We start from the raw sequence: 6,044 nt of genomic DNA, 5'->3' as shown, positions 1-6,044 counted from the left end.
GTGTGGCCCAAGACCATAAGGAAAGTAATGGTAACCTGGTGAAGATAACTTTATAATGGAGGATGCAGAAACCTGTTGAGAATATATTGCACAATAAGTACTCTTGATTGTGTAAGGCCAGGAAGCCAGATTGTTTCCCCGAACAGACCAACGCATAAGGGACTTCCATTCAAATTGCCCCCATCCTACACAAAGTGGTTGAGTCAGCTGCTTCAGCAATACTGTCTCTGCATCAATGGGGCTACTCAGATGTGTAAAGCTAAACACATGCAGAACTCTTTGGGCCTGCTGCAGGCTGTTATGTATTCAACAATGGTTTATAACGTCTTGAACAAACTTTTTCAGGTATCATGCTGCTGTGGTCTACTTGATAGAACATTAGCTCTGACTCAAGACACCTGGCTCTGCCACTAGCCTGTTGGGTAGGGTGACCAGATGTTCTGTTTTTAAAGGGACAGTCACATTTTTGAGGACTTTTTCTTATATAGGCACCTATTACCCCCATCCCCATCCCATTTTTTCCACAGTTGCTATCTGGTCACCCTACTGCTGGGTGATTTTGGCAAGTAATTTTGGGTTAGATTTTCAAAGGTGTTTAGGTGCAGATAGGTGCCAAATGGAATTTTCAAAAATGTCTAAGCAGGTTAAGCACATTAACTCCTATTGCTTTCAATGGGAGTTAGGCACCTAATTTGCTTATGTGCTTTTGCCTCAGTTTCCCCATCTGTAAAATGGGAACAATGATTCTTACCTACTTCGTAAAGTACCTGGAAATCTACTGATGAAAACTGGTATATAAGAACTAGGTATTATTATTTATTATGGAACAAAAGGGTAGGATTTGTGCATCTATCCTACTGCCTTCTGCATTTCCTAAGGAAACCTGGGATCAAATGGGTTTGTAGACTTCCTCCCCCCTTCTCAATATGTAAGGTTGCACACCTCTTCCTTTGAGGAATTTGATGCAAAAAAACCCAAACACAAACAACAACAACAATAAAACTGCAGGGAGAGACTCTTTTGTACCTTTTCTCTCCTTGGGAGATATATCTCTTTTTTTCCCCTTTCATGCATAAAGCCTTAATGTCCTTTTAAATGGCACTATATAAAATAAATTTCCTTTTCTCCCCACCAAATATTTTTTTAATGTCTGAAATCACATAGTTAATATGAATAATTTTTACCAAAAGGTAATTGGTAATGAGGCAAACTTCTCTGCACTAAAGTCAAGTATATTTCGAGGAATGTAAGATGGGAAACTGAGTTGCGAGTCCACCCAATTTAGGCTCAATCAATTTTCACCTTTATTTAGAAATTTTCAAACAGAATTATTGTCACTTATGGTTTCTGAATATACACTTATGCCAGATAATAAACAAACAGGTAAGAGCTCAAATTACCAAGTTCTGGGGCACTAGGAAGCCCTCCTGCACTTCGTGGTGTCAGTCTCTAGCCTTTCAGTCTCATTCCTTTAGTTTCAGGTTCAGTATTTATCTGACTTGAGCGCCTTTATCCACTAGATTTTATACCTTTCCATATTACACATTCATTAGCTTTCCACCAATCAACATTATTTAACATTGCAGATACCCAGTTATCCATGTACCAAAATTTCATAATTTTTTTCATTCTCCATTCTGTTTTTATAAATCATTAACATAACATCAGCAATAAACTAACAATACATATTCCTTATTTTCTACCACTCAGCAATTTCCCTCATATTTTAGTATATATGTACATTCAGATAATCCCAGATTAATCATTTATATAACCTTTACATTTTACTTAATAGGAACATTATGGGGGTTACCATGCCCTTAATCTTAGCATGTTATTATCCTTTTCAAACATAGTTTTTCAGGATAATTTTTTTCAAAGCTTACCATCACCCCATCAGGTTTGTAAATTATTAAAAGGTCTACTCCGTAATTTTACCCGTGGCATTTTTGATGGGTACTTTTTATGCTAGAGCCTTAATAATAAATTGTTCCCTAACAGTAGCTAACATCCTCTGTAGTTGATTTAACTAGAATTACACATCATGTTAAAAATAAAGGTGGACATTTTGTACACATATTACAGCCTTACATGTCTTTTATGTCTTTCCATATACACATTGTTACCATTTTATCTTTAAAGTGTTCCTCCTAATTATAAAATGTTAAAAAATATAATTTTGGAGATGCTAACAAATTAAAGATTTTAGAAATGGTCATAGAAGTAGGGACATACTTAAAACACCACTGAATTCAGTTTGACAGAATATTTTTGTGAGGATAGCACTTAGAATATGGTTATTTATTTTTAATTATTTATTATTTTATTGATCGATAAAAGATACCGTGTTCCTCTAAATATTTAATTTCCAACATTCAATTTTTGTATGACACATAGCCATTTCTCTCATGCAGTACAAAGAGAAAAGTGACAATCCTGCTTCCAATAAAGTTAATAGTACTTTTGCAAGTGACTTTAATAGAAGTATTGGGCTCAAGAAATGAAGATGAAGAAAGACGTCGAAAACAAGCACAAATGTGTTGGATGGTGTCACTGTGCCTCAGTGGGTCATGGTTGAGGATGCTAGATTCAGGACAAACTGCTGAGAAATAGGGCAGACTCACCCCAAACTGGTGGTTATTCTATTGTTAGATATACCAAGCCAGAAACAAAAGTAAGCTTCTGTGTCATCACACTGGTTAACAAGAAGTCCAAAATACAGGCATCGCAGCCCTTGTCTCAACCACCCAGACACTAAACTATTATGATGAATGGCTATTGAAAACCAATTTAACCAAACAAAGGGTTCTTCTGATCTCAAAAGATCAGCCACATACCCAGGTCAATATATAATTCAGATCTTACCCAATAATCATGCTGTTGCCAATCCTTTAGTATCTAATATCTAAAGGTTTATTTATAAGAGAAAAAAGAGTTAAAATGGTTAAGGAAATTATATGCACACACAGTCATTGCAAAGTTCTTGTATCAGGTTTGAAGCAGTGATGAAATAAACTGCTAGTTTGAAAAAGTCTTCTCTGGAAATTACCCAAAGCGGCACCAGGGTTTTTGGTGCCCTAGGCGGGGGTCCTTCCATGCTCCTGGTTGTTGTCGGCAATTCTGTGGTGGGGGGGGTCCTTCTGCACTCCCGGTCTTCGGGGCACTTCGGCGGCGGGTCCCGAAGTGAGTGAAGGACCCGCCGCAGAATTGCCGCCGAAGACCCGGAGCGCAGAAGGACCCCCCCCCCACCGAATTGCTGCTGAGGGTGGCAAAATGTCGCCCCCAAAATCCTGGTGCCCTAGGTGACCGCCTAGGTCGCCTAAATGGAAGCGCCGGCCCTGGGGGTCATCAGACCTTGTTTAGAGCTTCCTTCCTCATTAGAAGTCCAGTGAAATGAAGCAGGAAATGAATATGTTTCCAGGGTCTTTTATACCCTCTTCCATGTGGATGCAATTTTACTGTCCCAAACAAAGCCCTCAGAACAGTTTGTGGAAAAATACAGGCACAAGAGGCTAAGGCGTCTGCAGGAAGAGTCATTTGGCCAGAATGAGTTTTTTCTGTGGCCCATTGTGAGAGTTAATTGCCTTAGATGGGTTATCAACACAAAGCTGTCTGGCTTCTATGTAGATTTGACCAGGTGGGTGTTACCCCCGGATCAAACACATTTGAAATACTGGTTCATAGTCAGTATTCATAACTTTAGATACAAAAATGATACATGCATACAAATAGGATAATCATATTTGATAGATTGTAACTTTTCCATTGATACTTTACATGACATACATTGTATAAGATTTGTTGCAATTGTATAAGTGGTATATTTCAACCATACAACATCACAGATGGCATGGGGAAGGGGTGGGTTTCTAGGTTCACAAGGTGGGTGGTTACAAACTATGACAGTTGGAATAGAGATTTCAAAATCAGAGAGAAATACCTTTCTCAAGTCTTATTGAAACACACAACAAAATGCTTCTTCATAGGACAGCTCCCTTTAAAAGTCTCCTTATAATTACTCCAGAATGAAGTATTTTTCCAATGTGTGAGACATGGCAAGTCTATAGAAATCCTCAAACACTCCCTCTGGTATACACAAAAAGGACTTGTGAGAGCTATTATCAGGTTTCATCACCAATACAATAAATAATCTTGTCAACAGCACTGCTAGTGACATGGTGTATGTAAGTTTTTATATATAAATACAATCATGTATTTAAAAACTATGGGGTCAGAACATTTAACAAACATTGAATAAGTAAGCTTCTGAACAGTCCTTTGAGGTATAAAAATGTATTAGATAGATATGGGTCTGCTTCACTCACAACTGCAACCCAGCAGCTGTTTAATAATAAAATAGTTCAGGACAGAAAATGAAGAATATTGTATTAAAATCTAATTGTAAAGGTAAATGGACTTTTACATTGGACTGGAGGTTTCATGATAGCTGAGAAGGTATTTGTTGTTCCTTGACAGTTGGGAATGACAGTTGACATTCCATGACACTTGCAAGACAGTTGCAGCTCTGTAACAGATGAAGATGACGTTTGGAAATAACAATTGTGGCTCTGTTGGCAGTTGGGAATGAGAGTTTCATGACAACTGTGGTTTTATGGGAGATGGAAAAGATAGTTGTGCTCTGTTGCAGCGGGGAATGACATTTAGGTGCTCATGAAATTTCACAAGCATGACAAATGTGAATTGTTAAGTAAACAGGAATCAACAAACCAAACTCAACAGCCAATGAATTCAGTCTCTTTCTGCAAGTGGAATATCTGTGAATTGATCAGACTTTCCTTGACTGTGTTTATGATTTTTTGGGTACAATTCCCAGCTCTACCACAAAGATTCTGCATGACCATGGGCAGGTCATATCCTCCGGCCGCAGTTCTCTGTTGCTAAAATGCAAATAATTCCTTCTTTCATCCTTTGTCTCAGGGCTTAAATTCCCAATATTTATTTCCCGGGACCTCCCCACCCCATTTGGAGTTTGGGGCTTTAGCCCACAAGGAGGGGAGGTGCCAGAGCTTGGGGCTTCAGTCCCCATGGTGCGCACTGGGGCTGTAGCTCTGAGCCCTGATGCCTCCCTCAGGGCTGAAGCCACAGGGCCCAGGCAAATGCCACAGTGCTGAAGCCCTGAGCCCTAGCTTCCTTCCATGGGCTTGAAAATATTTACTCTGTCTCTGGTTGAATTTAAACCCTTCTTTGTCTGTGTTGTCTGTTTAGACTGTAAGCTCTCCAAGGAAGGCACTAATAGGACTTGTCTAAATGAGAAGTTATACCGGTATATTTATATCTGTTTAGTTAAACTGCTATAGGTATAACCCTCCATATGGACACTCTTAGGGTATGTCTACACTATGAAATTAGGTTGAATTTATAGAAGCTGGTTTTATAGAAATCGGTTTTATACAGTCGATTGTGTGTGTCCCGACATAAAATGCTTTAAGTGCATTTGTCGGTGAAGTGCGTCCACAGTACCGAGGCTAGCATCGACTTCCGGAGCGTTGCACTGTGGGTAGCTATCCCACAGTTCCCGCAGTCTCCGCCGCCCATTGGAATTCTGGGTTGAGATCCCAATGCCTGATGATGCAAAAACAGTGTCGCGGGGGGTTCTGGGTACATGTCATCAGGCCCCTCCCCCTCCGTCAGAGCAACGGCAGACAATTGATTCATGCCTTTTTACCTGGGTTACCTGTGCAGACAACATACCACAGCAAGCATGGAGCCCGCTCAGCTCAGCTCAGCTCACCATCACCATATGTCATCTGGGTGCCAGCAGACGTGGTACTGCATTGCTACACAGCAGCAGCTAATTGCCTTTTGGCAGTAGACGGTGCAGTATGACTGGTAGCCGTCATCGGCTATCTGGGTGCTGACAGACGTGGGTCTGCATTGCTATACAGCAGCGGCTCCTTGCCTTTTGGCAGTAGATGGTGTATTACGACTGGTATCCATTGTCATCGTATTCCTCAGTGAGTTCGGTCAGAGGCACCTGGGCAGACATGTTTTGCCTCCTGGAGACTCAGTCCTGCCGGCAGTCC

The sequence above is a fragment of the Chrysemys picta genome, chromosome 2, assembly GCF_011386835.1.
Source record: "Chrysemys picta bellii isolate R12L10 chromosome 2, ASM1138683v2, whole genome shotgun sequence".
In the NCBI taxonomy this organism is placed as follows: domain Eukaryota; kingdom Metazoa; phylum Chordata; order Testudines; family Emydidae; genus Chrysemys; species Chrysemys picta.
Note: the sequence above shows the minus strand (reverse complement) of the source record.